The sequence below is a fragment of the Meleagris gallopavo genome, chromosome 19 (assembly GCF_000146605.3).
Source record: "Meleagris gallopavo isolate NT-WF06-2002-E0010 breed Aviagen turkey brand Nicholas breeding stock chromosome 19, Turkey_5.1, whole genome shotgun sequence".
NCBI classification, from domain to species: domain Eukaryota; kingdom Metazoa; phylum Chordata; class Aves; order Galliformes; family Phasianidae; genus Meleagris; species Meleagris gallopavo.
The window spans coordinates 5,388,992-5,410,304 of NC_015029.2; the positions used below are offsets into that span (position 1 = coordinate 5,388,992).

A 21,313-nucleotide genomic window follows, 5' to 3' on the forward strand; every position below is an offset into this window, starting at 1 on the left:
CGAATTCACCAAGATCTTTCCTTTCTTTTGGGTTGTGGATAGGTTGATGGAGGTATGGAAGGATGTGAGATTCTGCCTGGCTGAGCCAGGCTCCTCTCTGTGCCCGGCGATGGGTCGGTGGCACAGCTGGGCAGGGGGGCTGGTAGGGCTGCACTGATGCAGCAGGACGGCGCTGGGAGCAGCAGGCAGGGTGTCTGCAGGCCCCGCGCTCTGAATCACCTGCTCAGCCCTTCAGCTGCTGGGACTTGCAGCTGCCTCAGCCGTGTTTACCCTTCCCCGTTCCCTTTTCTCCCTTCTCCCCAGGCAGATGAAAGCCCGACAAGAAAGGGCAGACACGGCTTCCCCTCAACAAGTCGATGCAGGTGAGGCAGAGCTGCTTGGCACGCTTCACAGCCACCTGGCCTGTCTGCTCCAACCGCCATTTTGTGCAGGCAGCAGGAGGAGTGCCGGGTGGATCGGAGGGGGATGTGTGGGAGAGGGCCGGTTGCTGTGGGCACAGGGCAGCAGGACTTGAGCTGAGCCGGTCCTGGACTGAGTCAGCAGTTTTAGGGATTGAGGCGTCATGTCCATAGTTTTGATATTGCCTTCCTCTTATACATCACAGAAGGGAGACCTTGGAGGATTAGCAAGTTGCACAGAGAGGTTGTGGACGCTCCATCCCTGGAGGTGCTCAAGGCCAGGCTGGATGGGGCCCGGGAGCCTGAGCTGGTGTGGGACAACCAGCCACCCACTGGAGTTGGAACTGGGTGATCTCTTGGCTGCTCTTTAGTGCTGTGTTCAGTTCTGGGCTCCTCACTGCAAGGAAGACATTGAGGCTCCAGAGCGTGTCCAGAGATGGGCATGGAGCTGTGTGGGTCCGAGCACAGCGCTGTGGGAGCAGCTGAGGGCATTGGGATGGTTCAGAGTGGAGAAGAGGTTGTGGGGAGACATCGTCGCTCCCTGCAGTCCCTGAGGGGAGGTTGTGGTGAGGTGGGGTCGGCCTCTGCTCGCAGGGGATGGCAACAGGATGAGAGGTGATGGCCTCACATTGTGCTATCCTTGTGTTGGTTATTAAAAAATATCTTCTCAGAAGGAGCAGTGATGCACTGGCACAGCTGCCTAGGAAGTGGTAGAGTCACTGTCCAGGAGGTGTTCCAGTGGAGATGTGGCACTGAGGGATATGTCAGTGGCCATGGGGGGTGGATTGGGGTTGGACTTGGGGATCTTTTTCAACCTGAATGATTCTGTGGTTCAGTTTTATGATTCTATGGATGCCCCATCCCTGGAAATGCTCAAGACCAGTCTGCATGGGGCCCTGGGCAACATGACCTGGTGACTGGTTGCCACCCACTGGGGTTGGAACAAAATTATCTCTATGTACCTTCCAACCCAACCACCTATAAGTCACCTTTTGCAGCAGCAAAGGTTTTGCTCTACTGAGGCTGGATGAGAAGGGCCAGGACTGCTCCTAGTTTGGGCATCTCATCAGCAGGACCCAGACTGGTCCCTGTGAGATGTGTGGCAGGAGCATTCTTTCTCAGAGCTGATTGCAGTTCTTCTGTGTGCATGGGAGCAGCTTGGGAAGAAGCCTGGTTTCCTGAAAAGTACACAACCTTTATTGAAAAATAAGATTATCCCCTCCGATTTATTTTCCTTGTCGTGAAAACGTCACGGTCACTTCTGTTGAACAAAATGAAACCCAGTTTTAGTCTGTGTCCTTAGGAGTGTTTGAAATACCATGGAGAAAGTTTACAGATTGGTTTTGAAGTCATCCAAAGGGCAAAAGTGCTGGATTGGTTTGTATCTCAAACCTCTCTCGCCCCACTTGTCTGCATGGAGCTCCAAACCCCACAGCACCTACCTCCAAGGAGGGGAATATTTTACACATGGGCCTATTTGCATTAAGCTCAAGACTGTTTTTACTTTGTGCAGGGAAATGTCATTGGGCTCCTTTTGGTGTCACTTTGCTGTTCCCAAGCAGTTTCCTGGAAAGACAGCAGGAAGTCAAACATGTACGTACATTTCTGAAGCGCTCGGGTATTTCCAAGTGAGACAACTTCAGATTCCTTCCTTACCCAACCCCCTTCCCTTTTGCTTCAAAACCCTTTTTGGCCTCAAAGTTCAGTTTGTCTTTTTGTTGTTTTGTTTCTGAGTTCTGGAGGCAGAGCCCTACAGTGGGAGGAGGTGGGCAGCAGGCAGCCAAGTGCAGGGGGGTAGGGAGGCTGCCCCTTTGGGGAACCCCTGCTCTGGCTTTTAGGGCCATCTGGGACTGTGGAACAGACTGTATGATCCTCCCACAGTCTGGACCCGTCAGCAGGTGAGAAACCATATCAGGTTTTTGCATGCTAGCTAAAATCAGTGGATCAGGATGGGGAACATGCTGTTTCATGTGTGAGACGCGCTACCTTTCTCTAAGGAGATCTCCTGAACTGTGTTAAAAAAAATAGGTTAAGCCATCCCCTGCTTGGATGCTCCATGAAACTTGGTCATTGCTTAATGGCAACTGCTTCAAATGCTGTGTGTCAGCGCGGCACTGCAATGCAGCTTCTCTCTGCCCAGTGTGTGGCTGCTCAGGTGTGAGGCTTTGCTTGCTGAGGCTTTGCTGCAGGCTGTTCTCCCCAAAACCTGCACTGTCAATGAGTTGTGCTGGTAAACAGCACAGGGAGAAATCTTCAGGTTGCTCTCATGCTCCAGCCCTGAAACCAGCTGGCAGGGATGTCAAACATGACTTGCCCCTGCAGACAAAGTCATGCTCAACATCTCTGTAATTAATCTGGTTCCTGGAGGTCGCGGTTTGAACACAGCCAAATTGTCCTGGGGAAGCAACACCCTCTGGATCTGGTGTTTCTCACAGGTACTGCATGGAACTGGGAAACAGCTGTGAGATGGTGGCAGCAGAGCTGTGATCTCACATGGGGATCTGCCTTCGTACTGCCCACCTGCCAATAGAGCCCAGCCTTCTCAGGAAAGCAAAATGGAGTAAAAACTCATCTCAGAAAAGACTCTGCACAGTGGTTTACTCTGGTGGGACATGGACATGGGATGGCAAGCTCAGAGATTGAAAGGAGATATTTTTTCCTGTACACAAAGACTTACAAAGAAAAATCCTGCCCTCCTGTATAGGACAAAGCCTTCTGAAATAACCTGAATACCAGAAATTTCCAGTAATGCTCAACCTTTCTGAGCCCTGTTCTGCAACAATGATGATGCCTTTGTGTGGGCTGAGGGGTCCCAAGGTCCAGCCCCTTGACTTGATGTGGGATTGATGCATTGCTCACTCTGCCTGTCTGCGTTGAGAAACTGCCCCTGTGGGGCAGACCTGCATGTCCTGAGGTCCTGCAGTTCCCCAAAACAGCTCTCGTTTTCATATTGCCAACACAGCCAGGACCATGAGTGTCCTGTCCAGTTTTCCCCACTGCTGTAGGGGAGGAGAGGACCAGCAGCCCAGTGCCGACTGGGATGTGCAACAAGCCAAGTGTTTGTTTTGCTGCTCTGTGCGCAGCAGCGTGGCTAAATGTGGAGGCTGGTTTGAAGGCACGCTCATTTTACTCTCCAGCCAATGTCTGATTCCAGACATGCCTGTTTCACAGAGTTTACTTGCACATTTGCAGAGCAACAGTTTTGCAAGTGGAATTCTGCAGGCAGCCTGGTGGGGCCAATGCTGGCTGCTGCCATTGGGTGAGAGAACGAGTGAGAGAACATCAGATGGAGTCAGGGAATGTCTGAGACCAATACTGGGAAGAAGTAGGAGGAGAGGGAGGTTTTAAAGTCTTGGTCAAGTTGCCGGGAGTTGTTTCCCGTGCTGGTTATGAATTTCTCTTGTAGCTTGGCTGTGTCTTGTTGCAAGGAACACAGCTCCCATTGACTCCAGCAGGACCAGAGCTGGACCAGAGGTGCCTTTGTTGCAAGAGAAGCTGCAAGAAAAGATTCAGCTTTATCTCTTAATGAGCCTATTCATTCTCTCACCTGTTAATGGGTCAAATTTTGAAGCTCTGACTCAGTCTGAACTTTCAGTGGCTTTTGCACCTGGTTATTTAAATATCTGTCTGCACGGGAGGTGAACACCAAGCGGCATCCCTAGCTGCAGCTCCTACCAAGTTACCTTCCCCTTTCCCCCCTCCAGCTGTTTACTGTTTCCCTCCCACCTCCACCCTGACTCAGAAGAATGGGAGACAAATGCTCCCACCTCACCCGCTCAGTACAATGCTTGGCAGCCGCTGGGGAAAAAGAGTTTGGGTGAAGCTGCCAGGCTTTGCCCGGGAGCCATGAAGGAGAGCACGAGAGCTGTTCCACCAACGCGGTCGCAGGCAGCAGGAGCCTCCGGCACGAGGGAGCAGACAAGCCAGCTGCTGGGGGTGCTGATAACATCTGGACCCACCCGACGCGAGCGCATCTCCCCATGCTGTAAGTGCAGGGTTGGAACCTTTGGGTGCTGAGCCGCCTCTGCTCCCACCGAGTTCAGCAGGAGGTCAGGGCACACAGCAGAGGGGTCGTGCAAGCCGTGGGTGCTGGGGCTGAGTCTGAGGCGGCGCTGGGACTGCTGCCTTCTGGGCTGGGTGAGTCCTTCTTTGGTGGATCCTACCAAGTTTGCAGATAGAACTGGTGTGAAGGCTGTTCCAGGGTGAGAGGGAGACCTCTGGAACCAGTTGCAGTGCTCTTCCTGGGGTAAGGGCCCAAAGCGGCCTTTAAAGAAGCATAGCTGTAAAAGCACAGGAGTCCCAGGGGAGCTGGGTCCCCATCTCCCTCTGCTGGGTGGTGGGGGCTGCAATCAAAGCACTCCCATGGCCCCTGCTGCAGCCACAGCACAGCGCCAGCTTGCTCTTCCCTCCTTCCCATCTCTCCTTCTTCCACCCGTGGCCCCTCACATCCTCCCTGCTTCAATCCAGCTTTAAAATCTCAAGGCAAATCCCACTAAATCAGGAGATTTCGCCCGGCTGCTTCCCTGCCCTCTCTGCTCTCCCGCTCCCTCCGCCGCTTCTGGCCTGCTGGGTTTTGTGTTTCAGTTGTTATAAATAAAGCTCCAGGCACTGATTTGGGTATACAATGACACCTTGTGTTATTAGACAGCACAGGACAGACTTTGCAAGGGGAGCTGCTCTCCCGCCCTCGCTCTGCTCCGGCTGCCGGCGCTCCACGGGAGCTCAGCAGGTGCTTCTGTTCCCCGTCTTGCCCCAAATCACAGCCCCCAGGAAAAAAATAAAAGAGGAGATCTGGGCCCCTGCTCTGGCTTGGCTGGGTTTAAAAACAGGTGGGTGGGAGGAAGCTGGATGCTTAAAGAAGGGAGCGTGACTGAGGATGATGTGGGGAAGGGGATAGGAATGTAGGAATGTGCCCTCAAAAAAGGAGCTGGGAATGTGTGCAGGGGGGAAAGCAGGGATGGAATTATCATTTGTGCCCTCAGCCCTGCTTTGGGGTGACCACCCTGCCCCTCTGTCCTGTGCATAGAACAGGTGGGGTCTGAGCATCCTTTCTCCTCACACTCATCCCTGCACTGCACCGTGGCCCCTTGGGAAGGGCTTTGTCCCACATGTGCCACCTCCTGTCACCTCTCCATCCCCTCAGGACCAGCACTGCTTGGAGAGGGGTAAGCTGACGTGCTGAGCCCCATGTGCCCATTTTTGGGTTCTCCCTCTGCGTTTTCTCTCCTTATGCCAGAAAAGCAAATGCTGTGAATTTTTGCTTGAGCACTCAGTGCAGATGTCCCACAGCTCCAAAATGCACTCCCTCCGCCCGTCCCGCTTGTCCCATTGCTGCTCCCACAGGACCCCACCCCCCTTGAGAGGCCCAAGGAAGCTGTAATGCTGAGCTGTGGGGATGGGAGCCTCCAGGAGCTCCTTCTGCATTTTGCTGCTCGTCTTCACTCTGTGGGGAACCAGAACGGGTGCTGGGTGCCCAGGTTGGGGAGTCTTTGAGGCAGCGATTTAAAGCAAGGTAAATAAAAACCCAGTCCATGGAGCTGGGAAGCCAGCCTCTTTCATAAAGGATGACTTGATTTATCCAGATTAGGTTAATTCTTTTTAAAGTCCTTTTGGAATTTCTTTCTGAAGGACTTTCAGAGGTGTTTTTTGTTCACTGAGTGGGTCTGACCGTTACCATTTTGCTGACTGGTTGGTGTACTGTTTGAACCGCGGATGAGATGTCTCTGAAGATATGAAAGACAGAGAATTCCTTCTTTTGCATTGGCTTTTAGTTTGTTCTAGTTTTTGCTTCTCCCTCTGCTGGCTATGGGCTGGGTGAAGCTCAACAGGCATGGTGGGGATGGGTTGGGGTTGGATTTGGCCATCTTGGAAATCTTCAACCATAATTAATGACACTATGATTCCATGAAGCTGGCACCAGGAGGCTGTTCCTAGCAGTGAGTGATGCTTCTGCTGTTCTTCCCTCTCCTTCCCAACTATTGGAAAAGAAAGCAAACTCATTTATAGCACCTGGGGTTGGGGTTTGGTAGTCTTGTGTTGATTCGGTTTGTAGAGGTGCAGACATCAGGAGGATGAACTAAACACCCTCTTTTTGTACTTTGTGATGCATGTTACTTTACAAGGTAAATAACCAAACTATCCAATAAAATACCAATGTTCTGCACATTAATAAAGTAATGGAGATATTTAATGTATGCAGTAAAGCTGCTATTGCAGAGCCCTAGGCCTGCTTTAGTAGCTATAACAGGAGTGAATAAGATCTTTTCCTGCTTTTATTTATACACATATAATATCAAATATTACTGAGTTTTTGCTTGTTAATGTTAGCCAAAGGGGTTAAGAGAAATAAAAAGGGATTTGGCAAACATATCAGGGGAGAAAGAGCCAGAGAAGACCCATTAATAAATGAGGAAGCTGAATTCAGCAATGATATAGAAGTGACGAAGTTACTGAGCTGCTTTTAAAATCAGTCTCTGGTAAAATCAGTGGAGACAATTAGGAGACCTTGTCAGATACAATCAGGGGCTCCGAAATAGACAAGCAGCCCATGAGGGAACAGCAACGCCATGGGGAACAGCAGAGCAGGGCGAGAGCAGAGGGGGAAATTTGCGATGACTCCATGAGTCTGACTGGGACTGGGCAGCAAGGGGGGTGCAAAGGAGGATAACAACAGGTTGGTCTGAGTCATTTCCATCTGTCCTCATGGTGAGAGTGTCTTGTGAAGGGCTGGGGATGGCACTGGGGAAGTGTGGTCCTATTGCAGGGAGTGCTGGAAAGGAGAGCTGCAGGTGGGTAGAGGGAAGCTGAGGGTTGGGGAGCACTCACTGTGTGCCACCCTTCAGGGTATGATTTTGCTCCTTTTAGTCCCTGTGACTGTTCCAGTCCTTCCTGTATGCTGCTGGATGTGTTCATTAGTTTCAGAAAGGCAGAGAATGAAAATTATCGAGGAGGAAAGACATGCAGAGAAAGCCTGGGAAGGTTGGCTGTGAGAGGGCAGAAATAGCCACGTGACATAGAAAATGGAGCTCCAAGGGGGACCCTACAGCTGAAGAGCTGAGAGCCTTGGAAGAAATGGCCTCTTGTGCCTGGGATAAGCCCTGGCCAAAATAGTGTTGGTGGGGACCCAGCTCTGGAGCCAGCTCTGGTTGCAGAGAAGCTAAAACCTTCTGCTGTGCATTCCTTGTGTAAAAGCCTTTTGATATTTTGGGGGCAACAGATGCTGAGGCCACGTGTCAGGCAGCCCTGGAGACACTCCCCTTGTTCTTTCTCTCCTGCTTGTGCTCGCAGCACTGTTTCCCAGTGCCCAAGCTTGGGCACTGCAATGACATTCAAGTGTAAACCCACTGGGAAGGGATTTGGAGAAAAGCACCACAATGACACAGAGCCTGAGGGATGAGCGTGGGAGGAGAGGTTAAAAGAGTGATGGCGATGGGTTCTGCTGCTGCTTGCAGAGCTGCCTAGATGGGAGCTGGGTGCTGCCTCCGTTATATGGCCTCTGTTCCCTTGTGCGTGGAAAAAGGCCGGGGGGTACCCGGCCTTTAGAAATCAAGCTGAGGTGGGAACAGCATGATTAAATCGCACAAAGGAAAATGGAGGCTGTATGGTGAAAGGAGGCTGTGTCGGTTGAAAAAAAACCAACAACCACAAACGAGCCAGCAGCAAGAAAGCAACGTGCAAAAGGAACGCTGGCAGTGCCAGGTTTGAATCGTTTAAAATGTGATTATGCAAAGCTCTGAGATTTAAAGATGTTTCGCAGGAACGTGGCGAAGGGGTAGGCTCACACCAGCCTCTGCTCACTGCTTGCCCTGAATCCCTTTGGCGAAACTCACTGGCATCGGAGGAACTGGCTCTGATGGAGCTCTGCCCTGCTGGTGTCGGTGCGGGGCTTGGAGGTACGGTGGGTGGCAGAGCTCCCCTGGAGCTCCCCAACCCCTCCTCAGCAGAAAGCAGGTCTGTTTGTTCATTTATCTATTTGTTTTTGTGCAGAAGGATGGGGATTGGGGAGCTGAGCTCGATTCTGAGCGTGTGGGCTGTTAAATAAATAGCTTCGTTGCATTCATCAGCTCTTCCCACTCTGCGATGGGGATGGGTGCGTTCTCTGTATTCCCATGGCCCCATCCAGAGCCCATGGAAGCCGTGGGGATGGTTCATGCTCCCTGATGGTGTGTGGGAAGGGCTTTGAGGTTATGGGCTGTGCGAGGGGAAAACTGAAATGGTGGAGCCCAGACCTAAAGCCACCTGTTGGAAATGTTTGAAGGCTTCTGTAGGCATCTTCCAGCGTTGTTTGCTGTCTTTGTGCACGATGTCAGAAGAGACTGTAACCTGGAAGTCCCTACAAGTCTAAGCAGAGAAGCAATCCCGTAGTTGCAGCCATGAGACATAATGAGGACCTCCTATGTGGCGGAGCTGCGGCCGGCGCAGGGCTGAGCACATTGTGGTGGTGTTGGTGATGTTGGGTGCATCAGACCCAGTTTTGCTGTCTTTCACTTTTTGCAGCTGCCTCTCAAACCTTCCCTCTGCTTTACCCACCCCTGCTCCTCCTTTTTTTTCCCTTCCCTTTCTCTTCAGCTGTTTGTCTCATGCATTTTATTATGTGGCTTCCTTGCATCCAGGCTTCCTTTCTCTGCTGTGTCCAGCCCCAGAGCTGTTCCTGAGGGTCAGCATTGCCTATGATGGGTTTGGTCTCCGTGCCGTGGTCCAACAGCCAGCCTACTCTGAGTGTGCTGCTGCTGAGGCTCAGTGTCTTTTTTTCTCCATGTGAGTAAAGTTTCTGCGAGTCTGTTCTGGTTTAAATGTGAAATATGCATTCGAGAGAGAGAGAGGCATGCAGACCTCACCCCTCAAAGCCCAACCCATCTCCACTCCAGTGACTCTTTCCAAAAAGAAAGGGAAATAAGAAGAACCCGATCCCTGTTTCTCCCGATCTTTTGATTAACAGCCACCCTCTTCACCTTCTTGGGCTTCTCTTTGGTGGGGGACAGGCAGATGGGGCAAAACTTCTGCAGGACACCCCAAAGCCACCAGAGCAGTTCATGGAGGAGGGCAGCATGATGTCATCAATGGCACCACATGTGCTAATTCTCACACGTGCCCATTTTAGGGGCTGCAAATCACCAGAACCTCATGTGCACGTGGCTGACCTCTGCTGTGCCCACCATCCTCTCTCTGGGTGGCAAACAGATCCTGGTCTTGCAGCCAGGAGCATGTAGCTGGGTTTGGCCAGATTTGTCCCCTCTTTATCCACGGGATGTGTGTGTGCTGGAGAAGTCCCAGAAAGAAAGTGCCCAGTTCCCCTGCATCGAGCTAGCACGTGTGTGCATGCAGCTCCACGTCTCCCTTGAGTTCCCCATTTAAACACCCTCATTGCCAAAGGAGACGAATTTCCCCAGTGGCCCCGAAGGCCCTGCCACCCGCTGTCCCCCTGCGTGGGGACAATGTCCTGCCAGGAGCCCCGTGCCACTGCTGGCTGCAGCCTGGCTCAGGCAGGAGCTTGCTGGTGAGCTGGGGAAAAAAGAGGCTGTAGCAGAGATGGAACAAACAGAATTTTTTTTGCATCTAGAGGGGGAAGCACAGAGCTAAAAATAAAACGGGAAGATCAGTATCTGTCAAGCTGACGGCGGATTGGCTCTTTGGAAATGCATGTAATTACCAGGCTGTAGGTAGACATTTGCATGGAGCGAATAGCAAGCTACCGAGACAAGGTTACGCTTTAACCTTTAAGTCCCGAATCTGCTGGAAAACTAAGACAGAACTGCAGGAAATTAACTTAAATTAATAGAATGGCTGTGAGTGTGCCACATGCTACTTTGATGCATGTCACTTCGCGGCACAGAGTGCCTGGCTGCCCCTGTGCCCCAGCTCCTGCTGGAAGGAGATGCTTCGGATGCAAGTTTGTCAGGCGTGGATCTCCTCCCTCATTTGGGGATTCAGCTCGACTGTAGCTTTTCGTGGTCCACGTGCCTTTCTGTTGGCAGTCTGCAGAGCGGCTGGAGAGATTTGGGCAAAGGGAGCTGTGCTGGTGGATGCTGCAGGGCTGGGGGCTGGAGGCTGGAGAAATCCAGCCGTGCTGATCTGGCTGGGAGAGCCAGGACGTGGTCAAGGGGATGGATGTCTTGGTGAGCACCTTGAGGCTGAGTTCTGTGCAGGATTCTGCAGGCAGAGTAATCAGTACTGATTAGACCAAAAATGGTTCTTTTGCCATGTGTGTTTGTGGACATGCAGTGCCTAAGACTGGGGTTCCAGTGAAAAATACACAGATAAATAAAAAAATATGCTACTGTATTTCTACCCTGCCTCCCACCAAGGCTACTCATGATTTCAACCCTCCTAGTGCCTTCTTACCCCCAGGAGACATCACTCCTGCTGCTGCCCATTGTCCCCAAGCCAAGCAGCACTGCAGGGCACTGGGGAGGGACAATGGAATGAGGAGCAGGAGGGCTGATACTGTGTGTGTCCCAGTCCTGTATGCCTCTTTGCTAGCTGCAAAGACCAGGCAACACCTGTTTTCAAAAAATGCTGCCTTATCCCTTCCAACCTGGGAATGATTGTTGCTGTATCGATCCTGATGCTTGATTCAAGCTGGCTGCATTGCCGTGACTCAGAGCAGAAGCTGAGAGTGGAAGCAGTGCAGTGGTGGAGCAGCTGGTGCAGAGCAGGACCATGTGCTGCCCCAAAGGGCCAGGCCACCGGGAGCTCCAGCTGCTCCACTGGCTTCCCATCAGCTCCCAAAGCCAAGGCTCTGGCTTTAATCTTCAAAGCAACTCATGGAGGAAGTGCCAAAGGTATCAGAAGGCTGAGTTTTGTTCTGCGAGCAGCACAAACTGCTCCTCTGCGACAATCCAGAGCACCAAGGCTGGGATGAGACCTCAGAGAGCAATCCCAGCTAGCTGGGACTCAGTGAGGGGGACTGCAGCCAGGGCTCCATGCCCAGATTCTGGGATTTTAGGGTTGGTTCCTTATTCCTTACCTTGGACTTAGGTTCAGGTGCCTGGACACCATGAAATCCCCAACCCTGGCTCTCTGAAGCAGAGGGAAGCTGGGGCTTTGTCTCTCTGCCTCCGGTGACCTGTCTGTGAAGCACAGATAAGTGCTGCCTCTCTTCTTGGGGCAGTTAGAGGACAAGCACAGTAGAAGACCTGTGAATTTGTTGACAGCCTCAGCTGTACTTAGGTATGAGGAGCAAGGCTGAGCAAAACTCCATGGTGATTGCCATTAGGGAACAAACCAACACTTCTCTGTGCTCTTATTGAAAATGAAGGGACCTTCATCCCTGCAGCCAGGCAGCAAGCCCAGAGAGTGCCTGACCCCCAAACATCTGATGTAGATGATGTCTCCATTCTCCAGCAGTGACCTGGGATAAAACCTGAAGTCTTTCTGCCTGGCTGTTGGTTGATGAAGGATCAAGTGGTGGTGTTTCAGGTGCGAGGCTTAACTCTTCTCGCGCTGAGTCCCTCCCATGCTCCTCTCTGCTCTAAAGAAGAGTTAAAATAGTTCTGCTTTATGGCTTCTTTGCGATGAGAGCGTTGTGTAAAAAGGACAGAAGGTTCAGAGCTGCCACTGTGCTTTGTTCTTAACCCCTGCAGAGCCACCTGCCTGCCCAGACCGCTGCAGGAGCAGGGACCAAGGCAGCTTCATGCATTGACGTCTGAAGTTGTTCTGGAGTCAGATCTTGGAAGGCTTTCCCTGCCCAAAGAGAACCCCACGCGTGCAGCCCTTTGGAAAGCTTGCTTTGATGATTTCTTCCCCACCTTTTTGGAAATCCCCCTCTCTGCTGCCTGCCTGTTTGAACTCATTGTTTTTTTTTCCAGCTCTTCACCAGTGGTGTTTTTAATTTGGGGTGCAGCCTAGGAACACCCTGTCTGCTCCGTGGGCTTCTCCTGTATACAACACAGGCAGACCCTGAAGAAAGCCAGTTGTGCCCCAAATACAGCCTGCTGTTTTTCCAGCTCTGTCAGTTGGCCTGATAAAAGCTATGGCCTCTCACCGCAAACTCAGTCTGCCTTGGTTCTGTGGGCTTTTTTTGGATGTTGGCTCCTCATCAGTAATCAGAAAGCAGGAGCCCTTCCCTCACTACAGCAGCACAAGGCAGAATTGAAGGCGGTCAGATGTTTTGGAAGAGGGGAGCAAAGGCTGAAATGTGTTTTGGAGAGGAGTGGCTGCAGGAAGAACGGCCACTGGGCTTCTGCTGTGCCTTTGTTGGGCACACACAAGGAAAGGTTTGTCACTGTCACTTGTCCCTCTATTGCAACAGGCTGCCCGTTCCCATGGGCTTTACTGTCATTTTGGCACCTCCTTCTGGGGCTCTCGACCGCTTGTGAAATTCCAGAGCAATCGTCCCTGGAGCCCAGCCACCAGAGAGTGCCCCAGGGCTGGGGGGACAGCGGGAGGCTCTGCCCCACTGCCTGCAGGCTGTGTGCACCAGGAGGGCTGAGCTGCGCCAGTCACCACGTGATGCTTTGACGCATGTTTGACTGACTTTCAAGCAGCACGTTGTCAGTGTGATGTGAGTGATTAGCCGTGGTGTGCTCACATCTACCTGAAATGTGTTAGGTTAGGTGCTGGGCACGAAGGACTGGCTGTGTTGGTTGTGACCAGGTCTGCCCAGCTCTCTGCTGAGCAGAGATGGTATGGGAGCATGTCCAAGCAATGCACGGAGATCTTCCCTTGGAGTCTGCCCATCTCCAGCAATGTCCTCTGGAGCCTCCTGAACAAGTCACCACATCTATGTATTGCGTTTGTATAGCCAGGCTGGAGATTAGGAGAAGCGTTTCATAGAAAGAGTGGTGAGGTGTTGGAACAGCTGCCCATGGAGTGGTAGAGCCACCATCCCTGGAGGTATTCCAGAACTGTGGGGATGTGGAACAGAAGGGCATGGTGGGGAAGGGTTGATGGTTGCACTTGGGGGTCTTAGAAGTTTTTTCCAACCCTAACGATTTGATGATTCTCTGTACGTGCCATGCCATGGGTGCGCCCATCATTAGATCAGACCTCACAACCACAGCCTGGGAAAGCTGAGCATGGTGAGAGCGCGGTGGTTGGGGCTGAGCCCTCGGGGCGGCCTCACGTTGGGCATCCTTGCAACTTTGACGCAACGACACGTTTTGTTTTTGTGGAAATGAATCAAAAGAATGAGGGGAAATGCTTACAAACTCATTTTTAATGAAGATCCTGGCTTGAGGACAGATCCTTTGTCCAGATACGAATGTATTTATGCCGATGGCACCTTGCCATTAGTACAGCGACTTACACGTTTTGTAACGTGAGAGCAGTGTATACAAGTGTGGCTGGAGCACAAAAGCCCGAGAGATGAGGGCTTGGCCTTTCCTTCCCTTGTTCTTCATGGGGTTGCACTGGCTGCTACCAGCTGGGGAGAGGGTGTCTGTATTTTCCTTTGATTTCTTAGAGGAACACGGTGCTCCGGTGTTCAGTGTTTGCTCCACACCCAGGGATTGGTGTTAGGAGTGTGATGGAGCCCTGGAGAAGCCCCTGGGCCTCGCGGCAGCAGGGATGTTGGAAAAAGGATGAAAATCCCAGCTTTCATCTTTTGTCACCAATAGTATCTGAAGGAATTTGTACTATTTTTACTGTTTGTTTTTGTTGCTCCCCTCCCCTTTTAACTATGCACCTTCGCGTTTTCTGTGGGCCCTGTCACCGGGATATCTCCACTTGGACTTTGAAACAGATTACTCAGCTTCGTGGTTGTTTAGAATAGTTTTAAGTTATTTTTACTATCCGGCCCCATTTTCTATCATCAGGCTGCAGTTACTGGAGTGCCGGCTCTGCAGGGGAACACTTGCTTCTTTTAAACAAATGGTTTCCTTCGGAATTAAGAAATAGTTTACGGAAACATTTCTGTGGGCCTTTGGTTATTAATTTACGACGAAGGGGTCTAATTCTATCTTACAAAAATATGAAATCTCAATTTTAGAAAACCTAAATTCGGCAGCCGCTTCTGAACCGAGTTCCTTTATCGCCGGCTTCAGTGGCTGGGTGTGTTTGTGCCTTTCTTTCCAAACGGAGAATCTGCTTTCCCCTCGCGCTGTTATGCGGTTAATCCTGTTGGGCCTGATCTGATCCCAGTGGTGCTGGAGAGAACTGAGCGGGGCTGAAGGGCAGCGCTGGCCCTGTGCTGTGCCGGGAGGGCAGCCCTGAGAGCTGCTGCTCCTTCTGTCTGCTCAGCCATAGGTTTCAGGGATCCTACCTGTGCTGGGAAGGGTTCGGTCCATTTATTTCCTCTTAATCAGAACAAAAACAAGAACAAAAAAAAGGAAAAGTCTTTGCTGTCATGTTGGATCTATAAGTGTGATTTTTCTGCACTAAATAAGCTGTTGTGAGAAACTAGGCTGAGAAAGGGGCCCTGGAGATGGGATGGCCGGGATTTCCCTGAGCACACAGGGATGTGGGGTGGCTCTTGCCTGGTGCAATCAGCCATGCACAGCAACCTGCCTTGAATCACAGGGGGTCACGCTGGCCCACCTGAGGGCAAACCCCATTTTGGGGATTTCTCCTCCACCAATATTGATGAGAAGCCCTCCTTGATGTCATGATTTTAGGCGCTGTGAACACGGGAATGCACAGTGCCCCATCTCAGGGTGCACAGAGAGCCTCGCCAGCCTGCAGCCATCCCTTTGGTCTCCCAGGGCATGGGTTTCACAGTTCTTGACTCCAGGCAGAGGTACCCCAGGCTCTGCAGCACTGGGCTGTGCTGGGAGCACTCATGGCTTCTGGCCAGGGCTGAGGATTGTCCCCTGCCTCCCCCTCAAGGCCATGGGAAGGGGAAGAGAAGAGCTGTGTTCCCAGGGATTTTTTAGACTAGCATGAGGAAGGGAGGGATGTGGCATTGGGATGCTTGGCCTTTGAGTGGATTCATCTCTCCCGCTGACTTCCAGCTCTCAAGGAGCCTCTTGGCCATAGCGGGGAAGGGGTTAAAGCTTCCTTGCAGCCTGGTCTGGGAGCATCTGTGTTCCCCTTCCGGGGCTGCTGAGGTTTGCTGGTATGTGTGCAATGTGGCGCCGGCCGGCCGTGAGCACCCAGCCCTCGCTGAGACCTTCCCAGCACAGCCTCCCCTCCCCAGCTTTCCCCTCCAGAACTGAGGGATGGGGCTGGAGGGCAAAGCTGGGGGCTGTGGGAGATGTGGGTCAAGTGGCAAAGCAGTGTTTGCTTGGGTTCCACCGCTTTGCTCACCCAAAGTGTTCTTGCACGGGGAAGCATCGCTGGGCACGTCCTTGTGCTGGCCTAAGGTTTTGTAGCTTGTCTGTTCTTAACCTCTTTGCTTTGTAGGATAAGGATCAGGGGGTGGAAAAGGGCTTTGCTCTGTGGAGTTGGAGTCAGGCAGTGATGTTTCATGCGGGCTGTTACTTCCTGGGGTGGGGGGTTTAGTGCAGACGTAGGCAGGAGCTGGAAAATTGCAGCAACAGCAGCAGTGCTCAAGCTGAACCATAGTGAAACGCCTTGGAGGGAGATGCAGATTGCCTGGACTTTTCTCCGTAACAAAAAATTTATGTCCCTTATATAACTGGGGAAAAGCAAACAAAGAAACTCATTTCCAAGTGGGAACGTGGTGTCACTGGGAGAAGTCCCGCAGCATGGGTGAGACCTCTGATTTATTCCCAGGGTGATTAACTCTTCATCAGAAGGGCAATGCTTTTAGCGCTGCATTTTCAGATAAACAACTGGCGGATATTCCTTAAGAATTGCACATCTGGGTTGCCTAATTTAGGTAAGTGGCAGGGATAATTTTTCATTCCCAAGCATTTTGAGGTTCGGTGGCGCTGCTCCCCCAGTGCCCTTCCACCAGCCACGCCAGTTCCTTGGCTGCGCTTTGATCTCCATACTACACCACCGCTGACGTTGGCAGGAGCCGTCTTGCAGCCCAAGGATGTTGCGTGGTGCTAATTCCGTAGGCTCTGATAACAGAGCCTCTCTAAAAATGTCATTTGGGGCCGTTTGCAGGGTGCGTTTGACATCGCTGAGTGCTGCCCCAGCACACACTCCCTGCAGCCGCCGGTGTGGGACGTGTGAGCTGCACCACGGGGAGGCTGAGGGATGGGTTCCTCAGCAAAACAAGTTCCATTTTTTTCTACAGTCTTTTCATCCTCCCCAAAGGGACAAATAAAGCCCTTGGTCCTCAACTGCTCCGGGCTGTTGGGCTGATGCCAAAAATAAGATAGGTCAAAAAGGGAATAAGATGGGGGGTTGGTTTTGGATTGTGGCTACATCGTAACTTTCTTATTACCTCAGGATAAGTTAAAAAAGGAACTTCATTTAACCAAGAGAGGCATTTCAGATCTCAGTGGCAATGGGCTTAGTTGTTGTTTTTTTCTTTCTCTGCACGGGCAATTATCAAATTAATCTGCTTGATACAAGCCTCCTATCAACACAATCACTAATACATTTATACTTGCCAAATGACAGCTATTCAATAAGGTCTTTCTGTTGTTTTCTCGAACTCCGCTTTCCTCTGCCTTCATGTCCCTGGCAAAGCACGGATCCAGCTTCTGGGGAGAAACCCCAGGTTCCCTCTTTGAGATTCTCACTGCTATCCATTCCTGAGGGCATTGTTATGGCAAAAACTTAATCAGCATATAATTAGCAGCGCAAAAGATTTACGTATTGCCTCTTGCTATTGGGAACGGGGCAGCTCCTGTATGGGGTGCTGGATAAACCAGCACATGGGTGAACCAACTCTCCCAGATCAGTTGTGCCTGTAAATCCCCAGCAGCTGATGTGGAGGGACTGTGCAGTGTGCGAGCAAACAGCTCAGCTGGTGCCATGGCCACTGCAGACTGACTTTGTTTTTTTTTTCCTTTTCTTTTTCATTATTTTCTTTTCTGTCCTTTCCTTTCTTTCTTTCTTTCTTTCTTTTTTTTTTAAGAGAACAAGGCCTCCATGTTTCAGCCTGTGCATGTGCATGTACGTGCCTCTTTCTTTCTTGCTTGCTCTATCCATTTGTTCCCGCCTCCCCCTCTTTTCTACCCAGCGACGAGTTTCAATTATGTTTGGCTGAAGGGTAGAGCTCTTGTACGGCTCCCACAAGTCTTGTGAAAATGGGTGGGTGGCTACAGAAGGAAAGAAAGACTCGAGCGCTCAATAACTGCGTGTGAACCCAACCTTAACAGGACACCAGAGAATCCACACTGGATGAGCTGCTGGGAAGCATGTTTTGTCTGGTTTTCCATCCAGGGTTTTGTTTGTTGGTTCTGGAGGTTGGTAGAGAAGCAGAGGACGATGAGATGCTGCTTTGCTTCCCATGACTCAGTGCACTTGGGGAGGTTCACCAAAAAGCCTGTCAGCATGTTCCCATTTGAGATGCTCTGGGCTATAGGTGCAGGGATGAAGCAGTCCCTCTAAGCAGGTGGTGTGGTTAGATTTGGCTTAACAGGAGGTAGCCAGGCTCCAGACAGCGTTTTCTATCAGAGCAGAGGGACTGAACACTGCTGGGGTGAGGTTTGGGCAGCAGGAGGTGGTTTGATGAGAGGTAAGTCCAGTTGTCTGCCCACAGCCTCAAGGACAGACAGCCGAGTGTGGTGAGCTCCTGTCTTTGCAGAGGGGAAACTGCAGGATGGAGATGAGCTCCTGTCTTTGCAGAGGGGAAACTGCAGGATGGAGATGGGAGGATGCAGAACAGCTGCTGGTTGGTGTGTCCCAATGCCCTCCCAGCAGGACTGTGTGCTTTGCTGCCTTGCAGCCTGCCCAGGTGCTCACCCCAGGCCCCGTCCTTACCATTCTGCTGCTCCTGACCCTAACCTCTGCCCTCCATGTGCTCTTAGCATCGTGGTTCGAAGTGAAACCTGACACAAGTAAATATGTTGGCAGGCTGTTTTCAGCTGGCAGGGAATGTAAATTATCTCATTTGAACAAGGCTAATGCAGAATCAAGCCATTGGTCCCAAATATCCCTTCTAAGTGAGGATGAGAAATATTCAAGGCATCTTCACTCCTAGAATTTTGCTTTTATCTTTGTGGTTCCTTGAGTGGCAATATAAAAGTTACTGATTTTGCACTTTTTATGCATCTGAACCTGCAGACTTTGAAATCAGTAGGTTTGCTTGTGTGATTTGCCTTGTTAGATTGGTACCCTTGGAGGCTCTTAGGGATGTCCTATGCTGTAACATCACTGCCCTTAACTGATTGTCTTGGATGTAACATCCCATCTTGGGAACGTCCTTAGCCAGGACATGAAGATAGATGGAGCTGGGTTTGGATTGGGTCCTCCTGGGGCATGGTAGACCCCAGGCATGGATGATACTTGTATAAAGTTGGATAGGCCAGCCTGTGCAGGGTGATGCAGAGCTCCAAGAGGCCAACATCTTTGGATCAAAGCCACTCTCTCCATGCTCAATGCCTTTCTTTTGGAGTAAATGGGATCATACCTAGGGCTAAAGCTGGACGTGACTCTTCATACTCACTTTTCAGTAGGTGAAGGCACCGGGATGTAGAGTTTGGGCTTCTTCAGCACATCCAGATGTCACTTAGTTCTTTCCTTGAGCCTGGCTTGGGCCATCTCAGGAAGGTCTTTGTGTTGCCTTCACAGGTGGGCACGTGGAGCTAGGAATTCTTGCTCCAGTTCCCACTGAAGATGGGGTCCTGGGAGATCTCTCACCAGTGACAGCAGTTGGTTCATGCCCGGGTCTCACCCTCCTATGCATACCTTTGCACAGCAGGTCGTGGTCGGTGAAGGCAGGTCAGATTGTCTTCAAACCTTGACCATGTTTGTAAGCGGACGTCTTTCTGGCTTTGCTTTTCGCTCCATAACAGGTTTTTCCCTTTAAGAATGCAGAAGATTGATTCCCTTGCAGGGCACATCACCGAGGCGAGCCATGTCCAAATGGTTTGCACGTCTGCATTTTTACTGCTCTCGTTTAATATGTATGCAAATGCAGTCTCTCCTGTCCTCACTCTCTGTGTGGGTTTGCACAGTCAGGAGCACATTCCCATTACTGCTGCCCATCTCCTGCTCCGCGCTGCATTTGAGGAGACTGCCTTTGAAACGCTGATAGATGGAGGTGCAAGGGAAAAGAGAGAAATGACGGATTTTCGTAATTTCTTTGCTGGGGGGCTTAGGCAGGAGGAGTTGGGAAACCAGAGGAGGGAGGTTTAAACGTATGCAAAATTGTTTATTGGGAGAAAGGGTGGGCCTCCACCTCTGAGAGCCAGAGCGCAGATTTTGTATGCTGTTCCATTTTCAGAGCGTTAGCTCAGAGGATTTTAGCTGGAGGTTAGGGAAAAATCCGAGCACTGGCAATAATCTTGTGATAGTGGAAATATTCAGCTTTTCTCCTGATAAATAGACACGTGTTAGAACTGCAATAGGGGTTTCAGCCCTCAGAAAAGATGTTGTCTTCTTTTCCGTAAATAAAGGGCAAGATGTCCAGAGCTGCTCCCTGCAAAGGGGTGGTGTATGGCTGCTACTACTTTCTTTTCCTTCCTTTCTTAATGGCTGTGATTTTCCCAAGTACTTTAAAGCCAGCACCTGTGAAACGTGGACATTCATGCATGTATCCAGAGCTGTGTTTGCATAAGTAAAATGGAAAACTGTGTGCACTAGCTAACAGCAAAATGTGGGAACCACCTTTGGAAATGTGGCTGAAAGCAGGGGAGCTTTTCCTGTCCCCAAGTGACAGTATTTTTTTAAGTTCTGTAGTTTGAAGTTGCAAATCTCCAGGTTCTGCATCTTCTTGAAGTAACAGTGAGGGCTGAGAAGGTCCTTGTTCTTGGTGTGAGAAGCAGGGGATGACATATCCCTTCATCGCCTGGATCATTCTGGGAAAGAAACTGAGCTTCATGCTGCCTCCCACCCTTTCAAGGAAATTTAGGTCCTTTAAATGTCAAAGGAGGCAGATTTCCATGTTTATTTTAGTTTTGAACCCCATTACACAGTGCCAAAGCCTTGTTACAGAGCTGCTCAGGCTGGGCTGCATGCTTTGGGGGAGGGAGGGAGTGCTTTGGGGGGGCTGCATGCAACCCCTTCTTGCTTATTCCCCAAAGTGTGTGGCTCTGCCTGGAGCACCTTTTCCAGAATCTTCCCAAAAACCTCCAATACACTTCTTACTTTCCTTTCCAGAAGCCCAAATGAACTTTTCATGCTGGGAAAGCCCCTCTGCTGACTCGTCAGAGATGTTTACTTTTGCATCTCCAAGTTATGCAATACTGTTTTGTGTCTCTGAATGTTGTGAAAGCCCTTTCCACGCGATGGCACGGATGTGCTCCTGCATTCATGGGAGAAGAGCAGGAGCCAAAGCTGAGAAATAGCCTGGCCATGCACAGACCTCTCTGGGGCTCTGCTTTTGGTGTAGTGTCGAAGGGATCTGGGGATGCCTTTCAAGCTGGCTGTTTGGATGTGCTCAGCTTGTTGGTGACGTGCAGGGGACAATTGTGTTCACTCAACAAGACATGGAATGTCTTGGCACCTAAGCTCTTGCAGGCAGTCTGGTCCTGCCTTTACTTCCCCTTGCTCCAGGCAGAAATGTGCCTTTGGCAGCCTCAAGGCATGCTGTATCTGCCAGCCAGGTCCACAGCCCATATTTAGGACTGTCTCTGGTACAGCGGATGGTTCTTCTGCTTCTCTTCTTTCCACCCCATTCAGAACGCTCTGTCCCTATAGACACCATGCTGTCAGATGGGGCAAGGTGCTTGCAAGCAGATCCCTGAGCTGTTGCAGCTCTGCTGCTGTTGCCAACACGTGTCCCTTAGTTCCCCTTGTAATGTTTGCTGTGAAGTAAATATCTCATGCCGCTGTGCCCTCACTCTGGTGAATTTGTGTTGCTTGTGATCACAGGCTCCAACCTTCCCCTATTACAGTCGCTTTTTTAAGAGTCTCTTTTTACTGGTGAGTAGATTTGTGGAGCCTTTCTACTTCCTTCATCTGTAAATTGTCCTCTACATAACTAAGAAACCATTCTGGCTGGGTTTTGATGT

At 51.0% G+C, this 21,313-nt stretch overlaps 1 long non-coding RNA gene across 2 annotated transcripts in view; it reads left to right on the forward strand.

The window, feature by feature from the left end:
- The window catches only part of LOC104913676, an 81,787-nt gene that overhangs the window by 16,321 nt on the left and 44,153 nt on the right, over positions 1 to 21,313 (forward strand). The window contains exons 4-6 of one of the 2 annotated variants that reach the window (XR_004161660.1): positions 304 to 362; positions 1,912 to 1,991; positions 2,834 to 5,910. This is a non-coding gene — a long non-coding RNA (uncharacterized LOC104913676). The remainder of the gene's footprint in view (positions 1 to 303; positions 363 to 1,911; positions 1,992 to 2,833; positions 5,911 to 21,313) is intronic. The other variant, XR_004161661.1, reaches the window with a different exon arrangement.